Below are 18,155 nucleotides of genomic sequence, written 5' to 3'. Positions count from 1 at the left end.
TTCAAGGATCGAATGTATTAGATTATGGTACATTCTACCCATAATCTAATACTATATGATGCCAGACTGAGCTCTGCTGCACTGTGCTGCCATATAGTACACAGCTCCCTAATGTTATATGTTGCCTAAAAATACATACATACATACGTATACATACAGACATATATATGTATGTGTATGTATATATATACACAGGTATATATGTATGTACATGTGTGTATACACACACACACACACACACACACACAAGGTGAAGAAATGCATGAAAATACTAAGCCCCACGTTCAAGATAGTAATTATTCCCAGAAGAGAAAAAGGGAGCCAAAACCAGGAAAGATACATGGGTGATTTCAACATACACACATACATAATATCTGTTTTATTTATATGATATGTATTTATAGTCTTCTTAAGCAGGAAGATGGGTGGAGATGAAGTTGAAATCAATCATTCATTGAGTTATTTGTTGAGCTCCTACCTTGTCCCAGGTTTTTTTCTATGTTTTGCAGGAGAAAACCAAAAAACAGAAAGCCAAACCAAATCAAACCAAACCCAGACAAAATCTTTGACTTCATGGAACTAACATTTTAGTTAGGGCAATCAGGTAATAAATTAAGATTCAACAAAATGTATATTTTATGTGATCGGCGATATGGAGAAAAACCAAGCAGCACAAGGAGCCATGAGATGCTGAGACTGGCGGAGGGAGACACAGCTCTTTCATGGAGGGTTGAGAGGAAAGCCCTCTCTGATTAAGGACAGGCCTGAAGAACTCAGGGAAGTGCATCAAATAGATACTTAGGAATGAATGTTGAAGGCAGAGAAACCTCTGGGGCTGCTCAGGGAACCAGGAGCAGCGGGAGAGATGCGGAAAATGGCTGGGGCGGGGGTGGGGGGGGTGGGGGGGCATTTAGGAAAGGCTGGGAGGTCAAAGGGAATATGAATATGCATTTTATTCTCTATGAGACAGGAAGCCTTTGGAGTATGTTTTTGTAAAAAAAAAAAGTCCTATTTGTGCCTTTTGTATCAGCCTTCAAAAATTCGAATACGTTTTTAAAAACAGAGATGTTATCCGAGATATTACCAGGTTATGTTATTTGATCAGATTCACCCTCTCTGTGATAAGAGGGCCTTGGGACAAGTTGAGGACTCCATGAGGGCAAATTTGTTAAATGTGGGACAGAAGGACCCAAGAAGGGAGTGGGCGAGTGCATGTGTGTGTGCCGTGTGTGCAGGGAGTGGCTGCGGAAGACAAACGGCACTTTCTCCGTGTGCGATCGGTAACAGCAGGCAAACCGTGTTCAGGGAAGTGCAGGGCATCCTGATCCCCCAGGCTGCAGGCTGGTACAATTCTTAGGAGACCAGACAGCATTTTCAACGAAGGCAGAGAGGGGTAACAGCTCAGATCAGCAGCTCAGGTCAGCACGCCAAGAGGGCACACGGATTCTGCCTTTTTGAAAAAATCCCCCATGGTAAATGCTTCCCATATCTTGTTTCCGTTCAGCTACAGCTGTGGAAGAGGGACAGCCATGTTGCATTAGAATTTGAAATGACTTGGCTATTCTTAAGAAGACACTCTAGTAAATTAACTTTTTACAGCCTGACACCATCTGAAGTCCATTTGCTCAGGGGGCCGGCACACTGCTCTGAAAAATTTCTATGGTTGGTACTTTCCATTGGAAACTCATAAGGAATATATTGCCTTTGCTATGCTCCCAGCTCCTACTCAGGGGAGACAGAGAATTCTCAAAGCCAAATGCTGAACTGCTTATTTCCCTTAGAGGTTTTTAGGCAACACACACAGGTACTGATGCAAAGCAGAAAAAATCCACTAAGTGTTTTTGTCCCTCACCCAACACGCACTGTCTCCAATCTTTGTTAAAACAGACTCCAGGAAACCAGAAATGATCATCTTTTATACTTTCTACCCTTGGATTACTTATGTTTCATTTTTTCTATCAATTATGGGTATGGAAAGTGGTGCCCAACCTGCCAAAATGTGAAGAACCCATTTAAAACCAGTGCATCTGCTCATGACTATGGGGAGAAAAAAAAGTCAATTAATAATTTCATTTTAAAGTCCACTTGCCAACTTGGATTGAGCTGTAAGGTCACAGTCCACAAAGAAATCTGGTCTGGTGATAAATGTCTACTATTTAATTCTGGTTTTGCAGATGATATCAAAACTAAGAAAGTCAGTGTTTACACTGAGTGCTACATAGTAAAAAATTGTTAATCTTTGCAATGACGAAGGGACTCTAAGAAGACTGAAGATGTAGATAGCCGGGTAAAGAGATGCATCTATTGCTTGGGAGAAGATGGAACTCTATTTTATTTGTATTTCTAAAAGTTTCCACAGTGGTATTTATCGAGCATTGACTGTGTGCCTGACAGGTGTCATATGCTTAAGATCCACATTTTTCAAGCTTGACTGTGGTGCAAGTCACCTGGGGATCTTGCTCAAATGTAATTTCTGATTTGGTAGGTCTGGGGAAGGCTTAAGATTCTACATTTCTTTCTTTTTTCTTTTTTTTTTTTTAAAAGATTATTTATTTATTTATTTGACAGAGAGAGAGAGATCACAAGCAGGCAGAGAGGCAGGCAGAGGGGGAGGGGGAAGCAGGCTCCCCGCTGAGCAGAGAGCCGGATGCAGGGCTCAATCCCAGGACCCTGAGACCATGACCGGAGCCCAACGCAAAGGCTTAACTCTCTGAGCCACCCAGGTGCCCAAAGATTCTACATTTCTAATAAGCTCTCCAACGAGGCTGGTATGCTGGACTTCCATCCACAGCTAGCTTAGCAAGGCATCCTACCATGCATCCCATAATCCAATCAGAGCACAGTTCAGTGCGGTTGTTAGTATCAGCAACTTTTTTTTTTTTTTTTTTTTTTTAAATTCAGGTAACCAAGGTTCAGAGGGGTTAGGTCTCAGGTAGGACATGGCAGATGTCACTCCAGAGCCTCAACATTCAAATTGTCTCTTCTCAAGTTGGAATCCCTCTGGATGGCTGTATCCCATAATTAATGAATGACTTATAATAGGTAATAATATGTCTGAGCCTTTTAGTTTTCCTTCATTTTAATAGGTTTCTGCAGCCCAAGTAAAGCTCAGTTTATTAAGGGGTGCTTGTTTTCTTCTTTAGACCAGTTCGTAATCACAGACCACACTGACATTTCTGAGACCGCTTCTGGCATACTAACTGTTTTAAATGTTAGTCTGCTTTCATGGGAGACATTAAGGAGAACATCAATCTCAGCTTAGAAATGTGCACTGCATTAAAATTCAGGCTGGAAAAACATGTAGGCTGGGAAGGTTCTTTTTTTTTTTTTTTCCCTTAAACATCTCCTAATCATTATGGATAAGCACATTGTAAATATTCATTGTAAATATTCATATTCGGTATTGAAACCATTTGTCTACATTCAGTTCAACTGCGGAAGCATTTGTCGAGTACCTACTAGATTCTTGATGCTCTGACTTGGGCTACAGTGGAGGCACACAAGAATAATGTTGGGCTGGATCTTCCTAGGATCTTGCAGTGTCCTCAACTCTCTATGCATCTGAATTTCCTGTAGTTAATTAACATTAATTACTGTTTAAGTGTAAGAACCAACAGCAAACATGTTCACAAATGGAGGAATATCTTCCTGCATTAGACACATCTGATTTTAAAGATTTATATATTTAAGAGGGAGGAAGCATGGGGGTGAAGGGGAGAGGGAGAGTGATAAGCAGAATCTGCACTTAGGGTGGAGCTCAACGCAGGGCTAGATCTCATGACGCTGAGATCACCACCTTTGGCAAAACCAAGTCAGACACTTAGGGGACTGCACCACCCAGGACCCCCTAGACACACTTGACTTTAGAGAATCTTGAGCATTAACAGTGTAATGCTGTTGATGGGACTCCTTACCCTAGTCCCAAGGGAATCATTTGCCTTGTGTGGGAATACTCAGTTGCTCCTTTTATTAGCTGAAGTTAACATCTACTTTAAATGGGGGAAAAAAAGAGCCATATGTACATTGTGGGTAGGGACACTGGAAAGAGAACAATGGATATTATCTGTGAGCATAAAAATTCATTCAGTCAGCTAATGTGTATTGAATACCTGCTACCTCCAATATCATTGGTCAAGTTTTAGAAAGTACAATAAATGTATGAGTCATTATCTTTCCCTTAAAGAACTAACACTAATTCAGTGATGCCTAAAATTTCATGTGCATAAAAACACCAAGGGTATATTCATACACTCAAATTTGACTTAGTGACCTTAAGAAATGAACTACTAATATGCTTAGCAATATGCATGTACCTCAAAATCATTATGCAAGAGAAAGAAGTCATACATAAAAAGTATGTCTCATTATGAATACACCAGACAACTGTCAAAGAGCCTCATGATTTTGACTCTGCTTCGTGGAAACTATCCTTGACCACCCCATCTAAAGGAGAATCTCTCTGCTTATTCATGACATTAACCATAATTTGTAATTATATATTTATTTACTGATTTGCATGTTGATCTCCTGTCTTTGTTCTAGACTGTAAGTTCCCAGAGAAGAGTAATTATATGTTCATTTTTTGCTATGGTATACCCAATGGCTTTTATAATGATCAGTATCAATAAAATATTCTATAGGTATTTGTTGCAATAATGATCGCCAGCTCCTTGAAAAGAACACTGGCTTATTTTTCTTTATGTTTCTCATAACTAATGATAAGGACACAAAGAGGGCTTTCAAAAATACTTTCTGAATGGAAAAAAAAGGACTCACCAGAAACAATTGTATAGCTCATAATCTACAAACAGAGAAAATGATGTAGGATTCTTCATGCAAATTTGGATGGGTGACTTTCCGAGAAGGCAAATCAATTCATTGAGTAAATGATGCAAAATCAGTCTTCATTTAAGCTAATTAATGAAGTAAATAATTTGAAAGGTGCTCCTTTAAGTTAATCTTTATACATTTCTGAAAACAGCAGGGTTTAGATCAATGTTTCTCAGGCATGACTGCACGTGGAACCACCTGAAAATCTTTATAAATTGCAGGTGCCTGGGCTTTCTCCCCATCCCCCACCCCTGGAGGCTGTGACTGAATTGCTTAGAATGGGTCCTGGGCGCTGGTTTTAAAGATTTTATGTATTTATTTGACAGAGAGAAATCACAAGTAGATGGAGAGGCAGGCAGAGAGAGAGAGGGAAGCAGGCTCCCTGCTGAGCAGAGAGCCCGATGCGGGACTCGATCCCAGGACCCTGAGATCATGACCTGAGCCGAAGGCAGAGGCTTTAACCCACTGAGCCACCCAGGCGCCCCTGGGCGCTGGTTTTAAAGGCTCCCTAGTTGATTCCAATGTGCTGTCAGGGCTGAGAACTGCTATCTAAAAAAGGGATGCATACACAATACAATGTGGGTTTTGATCAGAAAACACAGAATTCAAAACCCATTTCAGTCACTTTGTAGCTGTACAGATTACTCAACATCTCAGAGTCCCAGGGTTTACAGCTATAAAACAGGATAACAATGTCTGCCTTTTAAGGTGGTGAAGATTGGAAACTATATGAGGTTCCAGTAGGTTATCCTAATTGATCAGAGGTAAGTAAGATGATATTTGTTTGGTGTCTTCGGGTTAATCCCAAGGATCTCAGGTACATGTTCTGTGGACTATGGGGAACACAGGATGAGGGCAGCTTACGTGGGCAGTGGACATGGAACTTGCATCTTTAAGAAATGAAATTGGCCAATAAGATGACAGGTTTATTATCAAAGCTAACTTTTGAATGGTATACCCCTCTCAATTCACACTATTCCAAATGCGATCTAACAAAATAAGGCCAATTGATAACAACAAAAAGTCAATGATGATATTGAACTTTTCTTACTTATTTACCATGAGGGAGGTACTGTTCTACAAGCTCTCCCTGTATCATTTCATTTAATCCCTAGAGCATCCCTACAGGATGGTACTCTTATTATTGTTCCATTTACAAATAAGGAAAATGAGGCACAAAGATACTAAATAATCTGCCCAGGGCCCTTGGTTGCTAGGTGACAGGACAAAACATTGAACCTAGGCAGTCTGATTTCAGTTGCCCTGTTCTTAATTACCCTGTCCTGATCACTTTCACCTAGAAAAGAGCCCTATATAAATAGATCTACAAAGCTGAGTAAAGGAAATGACACCTAACTGCTCTGATAAAATACTGTGTGTTTGAGGATCAGGTGAAGGATGTTGAACAGAAACAAAATAGACAGTATATGAGTTACAGAAAACTCCTATAGGCCATGGAACAATTTCTGAAAGCTATATATTGAACAATCGATTTTACATCTAGCTTTTTTTTTTTTTTACATGTAGCTTTTCCTGGGAAGTAAGAAACATTTTCTTGTCGTTTTAGTATTTTCAGCTATAGCTCTCCTCTCTATCCTTCAATTGAATTACCCTGGAGATGAAGGCCAGGAATGTGTCACTAGTGGAACTGAATCTCATTTATATTCAAACATCTTGTCCAGGACAGACCTACAATTACCCCGAGCTTCTTTGTCCATTTGCTGTCTAATGCACATGTTAGGGTGGGTGGACCATTGATAGCTTGGAAAGACTTCTCTTTTTAAGGGAATGCATGGATAATTCCGGAAGCCAAATTGTATTTGCAACTTTTATCTCTAGAAATGGGCTGTATTGTGCTGTTTACCCCAAATTTGAATACTATCAAAGGGAACCTGACTTTCGGCTAAATTCATTCATTCCCTTACTCAACAAATACTAATTGATAAATAACCTATTGACTCTAGTGGGTACTGCATATAGAACCGGAAGGAACACAGTGTTTTCCCCCAAGAAGCTCATAATCTCGGGGAGCTCAAAGTAAAGAACTTACATTCTTGTCCTGTGACTCTCTGAACCAACCCTATGAATAAGGGAAACTAAAGGGGGTTGGAAGGGGTGGGTCCTCCTCCGGCCCCACCACTCATCATAGCCTAGTCCTTGAACTTGCTTTGGTCCAGCCCTGTGGCTGTAGGGCCTAGGTCTGCCGGCCAGTGGAACTTGGCCAGAGTCCCCGTTCCTCCCCTTCTCAATGGTGTCATCCTGGACAGCTAACTTAGCCTCTTTAGGTTTCTCATATATAAATTGGGAGGGATAAAAACCCTTCTCTCCTAGGGATGGTATGAGAATTCAAGAATTGCCATGTCTGCTCGTATCTGAGTGTCTCACACGTATAGGAGCTTGGTAAAGGCTCCGGATGATTACTTATCTTCAGAACGTTTTTGCATATGTGTGTGTTCCTCCTCTGCAAAGGAGATCTCTGAGATTTCTTGCACATCCAGCAACTGCAGGTTCCCAAACACAAAACATGGAAACACGGGCTAGCAAGCTGGGAAAGGATGGAAGGACCCTGATGGTGGTCATGCATATGACAAGACCCTGAACTTGAACACTGTCTAGCAGGAAACACTGCTGACCCAATAAGCAGGAAATAAGGATAATTATTTTACTGTTTTCAGAAATAAGTATCTCTGCCAATGGGTTAATAGTGAAGGAGCAACTTCTTGCTAATCGGACTCCATAAACTTATGTATTCCGGACATTTTCCAGTTTTTGCTTTCCCACAGTAGAAGGTGTTGAATGGTAGAATGTTTATTTTACCCTATTGAAAATAGACTTCCCTGAGGTCTTGGCCAACCGTCGAACTTAGTGTTTTTATTTATGGCATTCTCTGTGGCATGCCTAACTGACGCCAAACACAGGAGCCCTGATTAATTTGGGGCTTGTCTTGCAGAGTGATTTAGAGTAATTGAGGCTCTTCAGATTCTCCAGAGTCATTTCCGTTGGAAATGAATACAGTTTGGGTCTGGACAAAGTAGAGCAATTTGAAAGTAATGGAGTGCCTTCAGGTCTTTTTAGAGGGCTACATTTTGCAACTCTTTGGAGTCTGGGTGGGAACTGGTGGGCATCAGGGAGTGTCAAAGACCTGGGCCCCTGCCAAAAAAATGATTGCTGTGCTTAAGAACTGGCACCCACCCTGGGAATGCTACTCCTGGCTACTACCCTCTTTTCCCAATGTTTTGGGTTGGGTTGGGCTGCTGAGGAACAAAGTATAGTAATGAGAGGGTATAAATCTGCTGCTAAAAACTCATCAGCTTGTTTTTCTCTCCTTGATATTATTTTTTGAAAGACTTATTTATTTATTTGACAGATAGGAGATCACAAGTAGGCAGAGAGGCAGGCAGAGAGAGAGAGAGGGGAGGAGGAAACAGGTTCCCTGCTGAGCGGAGTGCCAGATGTGGGGCTCGATCCCAGGACCCTGGAATCATGACCCGAGCTGAAGGCAGAGGCTTAACCCACTGAGCCACCCAGATGCCCCGTCTTTTTTTTTTTTTTTTTTTGTCTTTAAGATTTTACTTATTTATTTGACAGAGAGAGATCACAAGTAGGCAGAGAGGGGGAAGCAGCTCCCCTGAGCAGAGGGCCCTATGTGGGGCTCGATCCCAGGACCCTGAGACCATGACTGGAAGCAGAGGCTTAACCCACTGAGCCACCCAGGCACCCCTCTCCTTGATATTTCAAGTGGCTCCTAAAGGGCCAGACACATGCAAATGGCCTTGCCTTCTCCCTCTAGCCTACCCCCACCCCCAGTCTCTGGAGGGCAGAGGTGGGGCTGAGAGCTCTGAAGAGGAGGGAGGACCTCCCCCTGTGCCTGCAAACTCACAACCCCCAGGGAGGCTTCCCCTCTGGAGAGTGACAGGCTACAGCCCCATGGTTCTGCTCTCCTCCTGGGATTTGCTGACTAGGTAGAGTGGCTGACGGAGAAAATACAAACTAAGGAAAAATGCAAAACCACAAAAACACTATCCAGTTACTGAAAACAAACTCTGCATACCCCTTTTCACACTTCTTATTTTTGCCAAGAAATAATGTTCTTATATAATTCTTAGTAATGATCTATGGAAGATCCCCAGTCTGACCTCCTTCAAGCAAACGTCTGCTCATCCTTGTAGACCTAGTGCAAATTCCACGTGTCCCCTAGCTTACACCTGTGTGGAGCTTTTATTGGTTACAGAGGGTATCCTGTGTGCTATTCCTTCCCGTCACCAGCAGGTGATCCTGTTCAGGACAGGGCACGTCTTGTTCAGCTTTCTATCTCCAAAAGTTTTACTGAAGAGAGAATGTGCAGTGACACGGAGCTCATGGCTGCTTCGTGTCTGATAGGGAGGCGCGTGGGCTATCTCTTTCAGGCTTCTACAGCTCACCACAACTGTAGCTGCCATCTGTCCCACTACATCGCTAATACAACACTGTTGACTATATTCCTTATGCTCTGCCTCTTATTTCCATGACTTACTCCTTCTATAACCAGAGGCCTGTATTTCCCTCTCCCTTTCATCCATTTTGCCCAACCTCCTACCCTCCTCCCTTCTGGCAGCCATCAGATTGTTCTCTGTATTTACAGATTCTGCTGTAAGGTCTGGAAGCAGCCTATGCGTCCATCGATAGACAAATGGATAAGGAAGATGGTGGGGGTGGGGGTGGAGAAAACGTATATAACGGAATATTACACAGCCATGAAAAGGGATGAAATTGTGCCCTTTGAGACAACATGGATGGACCTAGAGGGTATTATGCTAAGTGAAATAAGTCAGACTGAGAAAGACAAATACCATATGATTTCATTCATAAATAGAATCTTTAAAAAAATGAAAAAGCAAACAAAAAGCAGAATCAGACCTGTAAATGTACAGGTTAAGATTCCCAAACATCAAACATAGGAACAAGGGCTAGCAAACTGGGAAAATAAAATATCATTTTATTTTCTTAAAACGGTAAAATAATTATCCTTATTTTCTGCTACTGGGTCAGCAGTGTTTTCTGCTAGACAGTATTCAAGGTTCAGGGCCTTGTCATACACATGATCACCATCGGGGTCCTTCCATCCTTTCCTAGGACTCGTCCCAGGACTTGGAGATCATGATCTGAGCTGAAAGCAGATGCCTAACCAACTGACACACCCAGGCACCCTATGGGATTTGCACAAATCAGATATGATAACACAGGCAAACACAGCAATCATGGTCATGAAGAAAGAATTTTTGGTACTCACAAATACCTAGAAATAAGAAGCACATCATTCCATGAAGGGCTACATGGGAAAGTCCCAGCCTGGGTCAGGGTGTAGAGGGAGTAAGGGGGGAAATATGGCAAGAGCCCTTATTGTGGTTTCTGCAGGGAGGAACTTGTGAGCCAAGTAAACAGCTTTAGGATTGACTTGTTGGAATAATTTCAGTGGATTCTGAAGCACAGAATCTGACTTAGTCCTCTGAGATCTGGCCCTGGGGTGAATGGAGCTAGTGGATACTCATCTAGAGTATAAGCTAGATAAAAGGAGGTGAGTGGTGAATATGGGCTCTGAATCAATTGGTTTGCACAGAAAAGGTACCCTCCTGAGAGAGTTGTTTGCTTTCTGAAGGAATTAGCCAACCCGGGAGGGACAGGCTTCTAAGCCTGCAAGGCCCCACGATGTCAAAGCATCAGAATAAAAACGCGTTAGTACAACAGACTTGACTAGCTCACAGGAAGACACCTTTGCTTGGTCTTTTCTCATAAGAGTTCTCCATTGAGCTCTGGAGCTAACATCATAATGACACTCTGGACTGAAAAAAAAAAAAAGAAAGAAAGAAAGAAAAGTAGAGAAGAAAGGCAACAAGGAAGAAAGGAAAAATTTTTAAAAAGAAAAAATGTAGAGGGAAAAGGGAACTGATCGCACAGTATGTGCTCAGATATTAGTTGATCAATAAATAAATATGAGTCTATCATTTTCCTATCTAATCATATTGTAACATTACTATGAATGCAAGTCCCTATGTTAGACCCACTAGAGATATTTGCAGTTTAAGCCTTATGTAATCAGAGCCTTTGCATGCTATCAGTTTGTGCTCTCACAGAGCGGATGGATGGATGGATTTTCCACAGCCCTAAAATTACAGCTTGTAAGGAGTAAGCTAACTGGTCTACTTGGAGATGACTCCTGCACACTCACTTAAGGAACTCTTCAATCCCTTAATTACCAAGTATAGTCTGGAGGTTTAAGAATGACATTTGTGATTCTAGGCGAAATCTCAATGGAGGCACTGCTCAAATTCTGAATTCTGAATCTACCTATGAGAATGCCCAGGGATGTTTCCTTTTTTTTTTTTTAAATCTTACTTTCCAAGGCAGACACATGACGTGAGCAAGGATTTGACACTGAGTTGCTTTACAAATAAACACCTTCAATAAAAATAAGTGTTTGTTTGCAAATCATTGTAAATCAGCTTGTCAGGGAGGCTGGGACAAGAGAAATCTGGAAGCTGAGAGTTACAAGGGAGCCAAGACTCATAGATCGTGCCAACATCAATCAGCAGCGATGAGAGCAAAAATAATGGGTCTCTAGGGAAGTAGGATAAATTTACAACAATGTGATCCACATACAAGTTTTCAGGTTTACCTTTGCAGAGTTCAGTTCTTGGAGATGATGACACAAGTACCCTGCATTCATTCCAGTAGGTGAAAACTCAATTTTCTGATTGTTAGAAAGGTTACAAGTAACTTAGGATCCATAGTCAATCTGCCATCAATTTTTAGTGTGGTGACACCGCTGGGCATAAAAGGGGTTTGAGGTCCCAACACCCTCTCCTCTTCATGCAGACGCTGACTTACATAAGTTGATGTGTGTGGCAAATTGAAGACAAAATGTCCTTAGTTCTTCATACTTTCCCTCCCCTGTATCCATGTCCGCTGCACGGCCAATACTTGCCAATAGCTAAGTCTAGCAAACAGAATGTGGTAGAAGAGAGAGTGGGCCAGCTCCAAGGTTAGGTTTCAAGAGGCCTGTGTGCTTCTGTTTCCTCTCTTGGGAATTCCACTGCACCTGTGTGATCAAGCCCAGTGAGACCACAGGATGGTGAGATAGGGACCCTGGCATGACATTGCTCAAGTCAACATCTGGCCATCACTGACCAGCAAGGTCCCAGAAAACCACGCCTGGATATGCGTGAGTAAGCCTAGCCGAGGTTCACCCAGCCAGGCCCAGTTCAGCAGTGCTACCTGATTGATCAGTACAGTCACAAGCAAAAGTAATTTTTATGATATGCCATTGAGGTTTTATGGCTGTTTATTCTGTAGCATTATTATGGCAATAGCTGCTACAATGTGCAGAAATGCTTTAGTCTTTGGTAGAAAGAGTAGAAGGTGTGTACGCTCACCTTTCATTTCTGATCAATCACCAGGTGGTGCTTATTTTAGGTCCTAGAACTCTCCTTAATGCATCCACAGCTCCTGTCCTCACTTGCCACTTACTCAGCCCAGTCATCTTCATTGCCTGAAACTTCCAGAGTTGTCTGATACCATGAGGCATGTCCCTCCATATGTCATTAGAATCTCCAGTTTTGGGAGATCTGGGACCCAATTTTACTGAGAGGCAAGGGGCTCAGATTAACCTTCATAGGGCACCTACTTTATTCCTGGCACTTAATTAAGCTTATTAATGAAGCCAATTTCAAACATAATCATACTCATAATACAATAGCAGGCAATATCTATTGAGGAATTTTTATGTGGCAGGTCCTGAGTTAGTGACTTCACTCTAAAAACTTTAAGAGGTTGGTGTGATCAATGTTCCCATGACATGGTTATGTTAACGAGTTTTCCCAGCTCTTCTTTGAGTTGGCCTGGGTCACACAGCAGGTAAGTCGGGAGAGCCAGCCCACGTATATATTTGCTCCCATTTGATGAACTCTATGAAAGCAGCTGGTCCGAAAGTGGCATCGCTTGTTCGATTTATGGTGGGTATAAGGATTCACTTGGCTACGTGGCCACCTGTTCATGTATTCAAAGTCCCGGGATACTCCACTAGGACAAAATACATGCATTTGGGCAGAGAGGGAGAGGGAGAAATTAGGAGCAAGGAAATAGCTTTTTTTCCCAGGCACAGAAGGAAATCTGGGCTGAGTTGGTAAGCCTTTATACTTCCTGCAGCTTAAAAAAAAAAAAAAAAAAAAAAAAAAGTAGAGTAATTAAAGCAAAATGGGTAGCTGAACTCCAGGACAGATATTCCATGTTCTACCAGGGATCTCACTTCCCTCTCAGACAGAACAGCCTTGTGTGTGCTAGGGAACTTGCAAAAGGAGCCTATTGTTCTATTTGGGCCAACAGTAGTGAAGATCTCCAATCACAAGCATTGTGGGCACTCCGTACAGGCACACCTGTGTTCTTCTGAGCCTTATTTTCACAGTCACTGGGTTATTACCCCAAAGGTGAGAGACCTAGAAGAGCAGGATCCTTTCCCTGTGGTAGTGAGCTGGTTAGTGGGAGAGAAAACACGACGATCAGGGGGGCCATAGAGCGATTTGGTTATGGAAGTTAACGAAGGCCTGGTTTCATCGTATCCTCCATTTTTCTCTCACACCCCACATTTAATCCCTCAGCAAACCTTACTGGCTCCATCTTCATGTACAGAATGTGACCACCTGCTGCTCCTGCCCCTGCTTTTGACACTGATACCAACTTCATTTTGCCCAGGTGGTTGTACCAGCCTGCACCCTGGTCCCCCTGCCTCAGAAACGTGGGGACATGGATACTGTTAAGAGAACAAGGCATTTGTCTGCCTGAAATACACCCACAGCTCCCATTTTATTCTTAGAAAAGCCTAAGTCCTCACAGAGCCCCTAAGGCCTTACAAGGTATGGCTAGCTGCCCTCCTCCTCACTCACTCCACCTCGGCCACACCAACCTCCTTGTCGTTTCTGTAACATGCCCAGCCTGCTCCCACCCAGCATGCTTTCATTTGTAGGCCCCCAGATACCCTCAAGGGTCCTGCTTCACTTCCTTCAAGTCTTTGCCCAATGTCACCTCCACTCTATAGCCATTGCTAAGACTGCCATGTTTAAACCCTGTCATATGCCATTGCACTCCTTACTGATTGTTCATGCTCTTTCTTGCTCTGTGGCATTCATCATCTTCCAAAATATTATACAACTTACTTGTTTGTTTATTGGCTTTCCTCCTGTAAAGACAAGAGTCTCATGAAGCCAGAAATCTTTGTCTCTTTGGTTTGCTGATAGTGCCTGAATAAATGGCTAAACTTTAGTGGGCCTTCCTTTAGCATCGTGTTTAAGAACATGGACCACGGAGTCAGACTCTTTGGTTCAAAATTCTTGCTCTACTACTTACGAGTCTTGGAACATTTATCTCCCCTCTCTAAGCCCATTTTCCCATCTGCATAATGGGTATGCTAATAGAATACAAATCATGGAAAGAATGCATACAGGATGCTAAATTCAGCCATTTGGCATATATTAAACACCCAATAAACATTAACTGTTATTAGATATTTTGAAAATCAGTTTTCAAATTCTTCTTTTGCTTTCTTTGCAGGTGATTACAGAACAAAAATGAAGTACGGAGGAAGGGAGAACACCTCAGCTCATTCAATCCTCACAACCATCCTACGAGACAGTGTTAATTTCCCTGTTCAAAAAATGAGATCACGGAATCTCAGCAAGGTTGAATAAAATGCCCAAGGTCACTGAGAGGCAGAGCATGGCCTTACATTTGTGTTTGCTTTATCGTATTGGCTTTATTCTTGCCATTGCAACAAGCTCTGTTTCCCCATCCCTGCTATAGCAACTTCTAGCATCTTCCCTTTCCCTGAATACATCTGCCCTTTCCCAAGAGTCTGCTTGTTTGCTCTGTCTGGACTTGCCTTTCCCTTCACTTAGTCCCCTTGAAATCCTATCCCTTCAGGTCCTGCTCAAATGCTACCTCCTCCCATCAGTCCTTGGAACAGTCCTCAGATTTAACCCCTTTCTCTGCTCTGCTTAAGACATTCACTGACTTCTTCCCTTGTGCTCTAGTTATTCTGCACCATATAAGCCTTCCTCCCACTTCCAAGGATGTCCTTGAATTTGGAAACTGCACAAGGCTCATCTTTGTGCCTCAGTGGTGCCTGGTACAGCACAAGGAAGTGATAACATAGGCAAATCCAACTTGCAGGCTAGTGAGCAATGCCACCATTACATTTATGATTTTAAACAATCAGTGGATATAAATAAGCCTGCTATAGTCAATGCATGCTGGAAAAACCTATGGGGGGGAAAATGTATGGATGACTCTAAGGTATTCTACATGGTCACCAAGAGGTAAAACACAATGATGGAGAGACCAGGCAGATAGGTTGTGATGTAATATTAATATCCACAAGGAAAAAAATCAGGTATTAATTGTTAGGCATGGAATATTATTGAATAAAAAGGAATATACACTGATATAAACTATACTCACAATAGTTTGTGCTATAAACACAAAAGTCACAATATAGTGTGACACACACTGGGTGTTCAGGAGCAGTTCATAAATAATTTTAGCATATGCAATTTTTGTCTAAACAGAATAGGCATTCAGTAAATGTTTGCCAATGTGTAGCGTTGGATGGAATTGAAATAAACCATAAATGTATGACTTTGAAATTGAGAGGATACAAAAACACCAGGGAAAGAAAATTCCTTTCTAACCCTTATAAAGTTTTCCACAATTTGGTATATAAATAGAAATATATCTCGAAGGCTAAAGATAGAACAAGTAATTGAAGGTGGACTGAAGGGTGACAAGGGACTTGATTAGAAAGGAAAATTCATCTTGTCACTTATTACCTGAAATCGAAATTTATGCAAGACCAGCCAGAAGGCAATTTTCATTTTATCCAGGATAAACTAGAGCTTAAGCTACCAAAGCTTGTCATCTTGAATGTTTCAGTCATTGACATAGTTGATGCCCTCTTGTCTAGCATATTTGCTGTTACAATTGTCAAGATGCCTTGATTTTCCAAAAAATTTCAGAGTCTGATCTCATTATAACAGGATTTGCTACAGAATGACACTTCATGATAAAGGCTAGTGGCTGAGTTACAAAGACTGCTGTATCTTCTTGTAGGGCAGACAGTCTTGGTGGTCCTCCGTCATGAAACCCCCACCGGTCCAGGACCGTTTTGGTGGGAGATTAGTTGTCTATCAATTTCCTTCATCCTTTATGAATATTTCCTTTAACTGATGTTGCAACAATGGCAGATCATCATCAGCAACATCAACCCAGCTCATTCTATCTCTGATGGTTATTTCTCTCTGGCCCTCCATATGCATTTCCAACCTTCTCCACTGGACGTTGTGCCTGGGAGGCTGGGCTCTGTGCGTGCACTGCAACATCCAGGATCCCCTGCTTTTTAGCTTCTGGTTGGGTTCCACTAATTATGGGGCAATGGGAGAGGTTGAAAAACAGGAAGAGAGTGACTTGGGGGTCTTTATTTCTGCCCAGACATGATCCAGCTGTTGTTGTTTTTAAAAAGCTATAGCTTCTGTTGAGCAGCTCTCTTACAACTGCAACAACTCATTCTAACTTCCAAAACCTCCTCCCTCTCTCTCCTATGTCTTCATGCCTTGATGTGGTAGAGGGACCATATTAACTAGTCCTTTTTGGTTTCCTTTAATTCTACCCACAACCTTGTAATCTTTCATTAAACTCTCTTCAGGACCCTCACTTAAGTGTGTCATCTGTTTCCTAATAACTGTGTTTGGTATGTTTCCCAAGATCAGATGACGTCAATACAATAACAATGAAATGCCTCTCTGTACAGTTCCCTTATATTTGCTCCTTGAAACAACCCATGATCTTCTCCAACTATAACTACAGCAGCAGCCTTGCCATTGTCTTTCCCTCAGGTCATCTTGTTTATTTTCTTCTTAGCACACATCACTATCCAATAGTAAATATGATCAGTTCATTATTTTTCTCTTTGTCATCTTTTTCTTTCACCACAATGTAACTCTCATGGGGCCAGGTACCATGATTATTTTGTAAATTGAACAACAGTAATAATACACAGTAGAAACGTAATTTCCGTCTGGGGAAATCCATAGGTAAAACAGGACCATTCTCAGTTTGGGCCTGGTCAGGAAACCTGGAACCCAGCACCACATGGTCATGAGTGAATCTGCAGGAGCCGTGCAGGTAAGGGTCAGTCTGCACCAGCCTATCCACTGTTAGAGGTTATAAGGAAGAAGGAAGAAGGAGATCCTTCAGGCTGGAATGGCTGCAACTGGCTTTGACACTTGGAGATAAAAGGTCAGGCTACTGACCTTTAAACTACATTTAGCTCAGAAAACAGGCTTAACAGATGTCCTCCTTGTAGTAACTGGAAATATCACTGGCACACAAGAATTCAAGATTCAGTTATAGCATCTATGACCAACATGGGAGCCCAGGGAACTCACTACTGCGTCCTTCTTCAACGGGAGGATTAAAAATGATTGATTAGATGATTTCAAATGATTGTCATGGTTCTAAGAAGTTGTGGTTGAGGGTTTTACACACAAAGAAATGGCATCCATGTACCTGTCTGATATGGGATACCTTCTCCACTGCGAAAACTGGAGAATTTTCTTTCTACCAAACAAGTGAGCGAAGGCCAATGTGAAGGTGACAGTCCGGAAACAGAACACAGAAGCAGAGTGCAGAAAGGGCTCAGAGAGAGCCAGAAAACTGCAAAGGCATGGAAATGGAAAATGAAACCATTACTTGGCTAACGGGCAAAAGGCAATTTTCAGAATGGAGGAGAGAGAAGCAACCCCAATTTTTAATTTAGTTGATCAAGACTTTATTGTACTTCAAGTGAGCTTACTACACAGAGATTCATAATATCAACAGAAAAGCATATTGTGAAGCTCAGAATAAAAGAGTTGAGGACTTCAGTCCACAGAGTTTCTCAGAAACAAGATAATTCAAGTTCCTCCTCTAGTGTTCCCTTGAGAATCAGCCTTATCAGCATAAAAGCTTTAGAAATGCTGCCCCTTGTGCTTAGGCTTCTTCCTTGCAGGATTCTTAAAGCTGAACTATGACTCTCTTAATAATAATAATGCAGAGCACTTAACAGCATCCAACAGGAGGCCCTTGGTCTTTTTTGCAGGACCATCGCCACCATTACAGATAAAAGTGTTCACCAAGCCTTTCAAGGACATGCCAGGTAAACTCTGAATCTAGTGCATTAGCCATACTGAAGCTTAATGGGTTCTTGAGGAAGGGTTGGGGAGCAGGGATGAAATGAAAAATTATGGATGAAGACAGAAATTGGG

Source organism: Neovison vison, chromosome 6 (genome assembly GCF_020171115.1).
Source record: "Neovison vison isolate M4711 chromosome 6, ASM_NN_V1, whole genome shotgun sequence".
Taxonomy (NCBI): Eukaryota; Metazoa; Chordata; class Mammalia; order Carnivora; family Mustelidae; genus Neogale; species Neogale vison.
Note: the sequence above shows the minus strand (reverse complement) of the source record.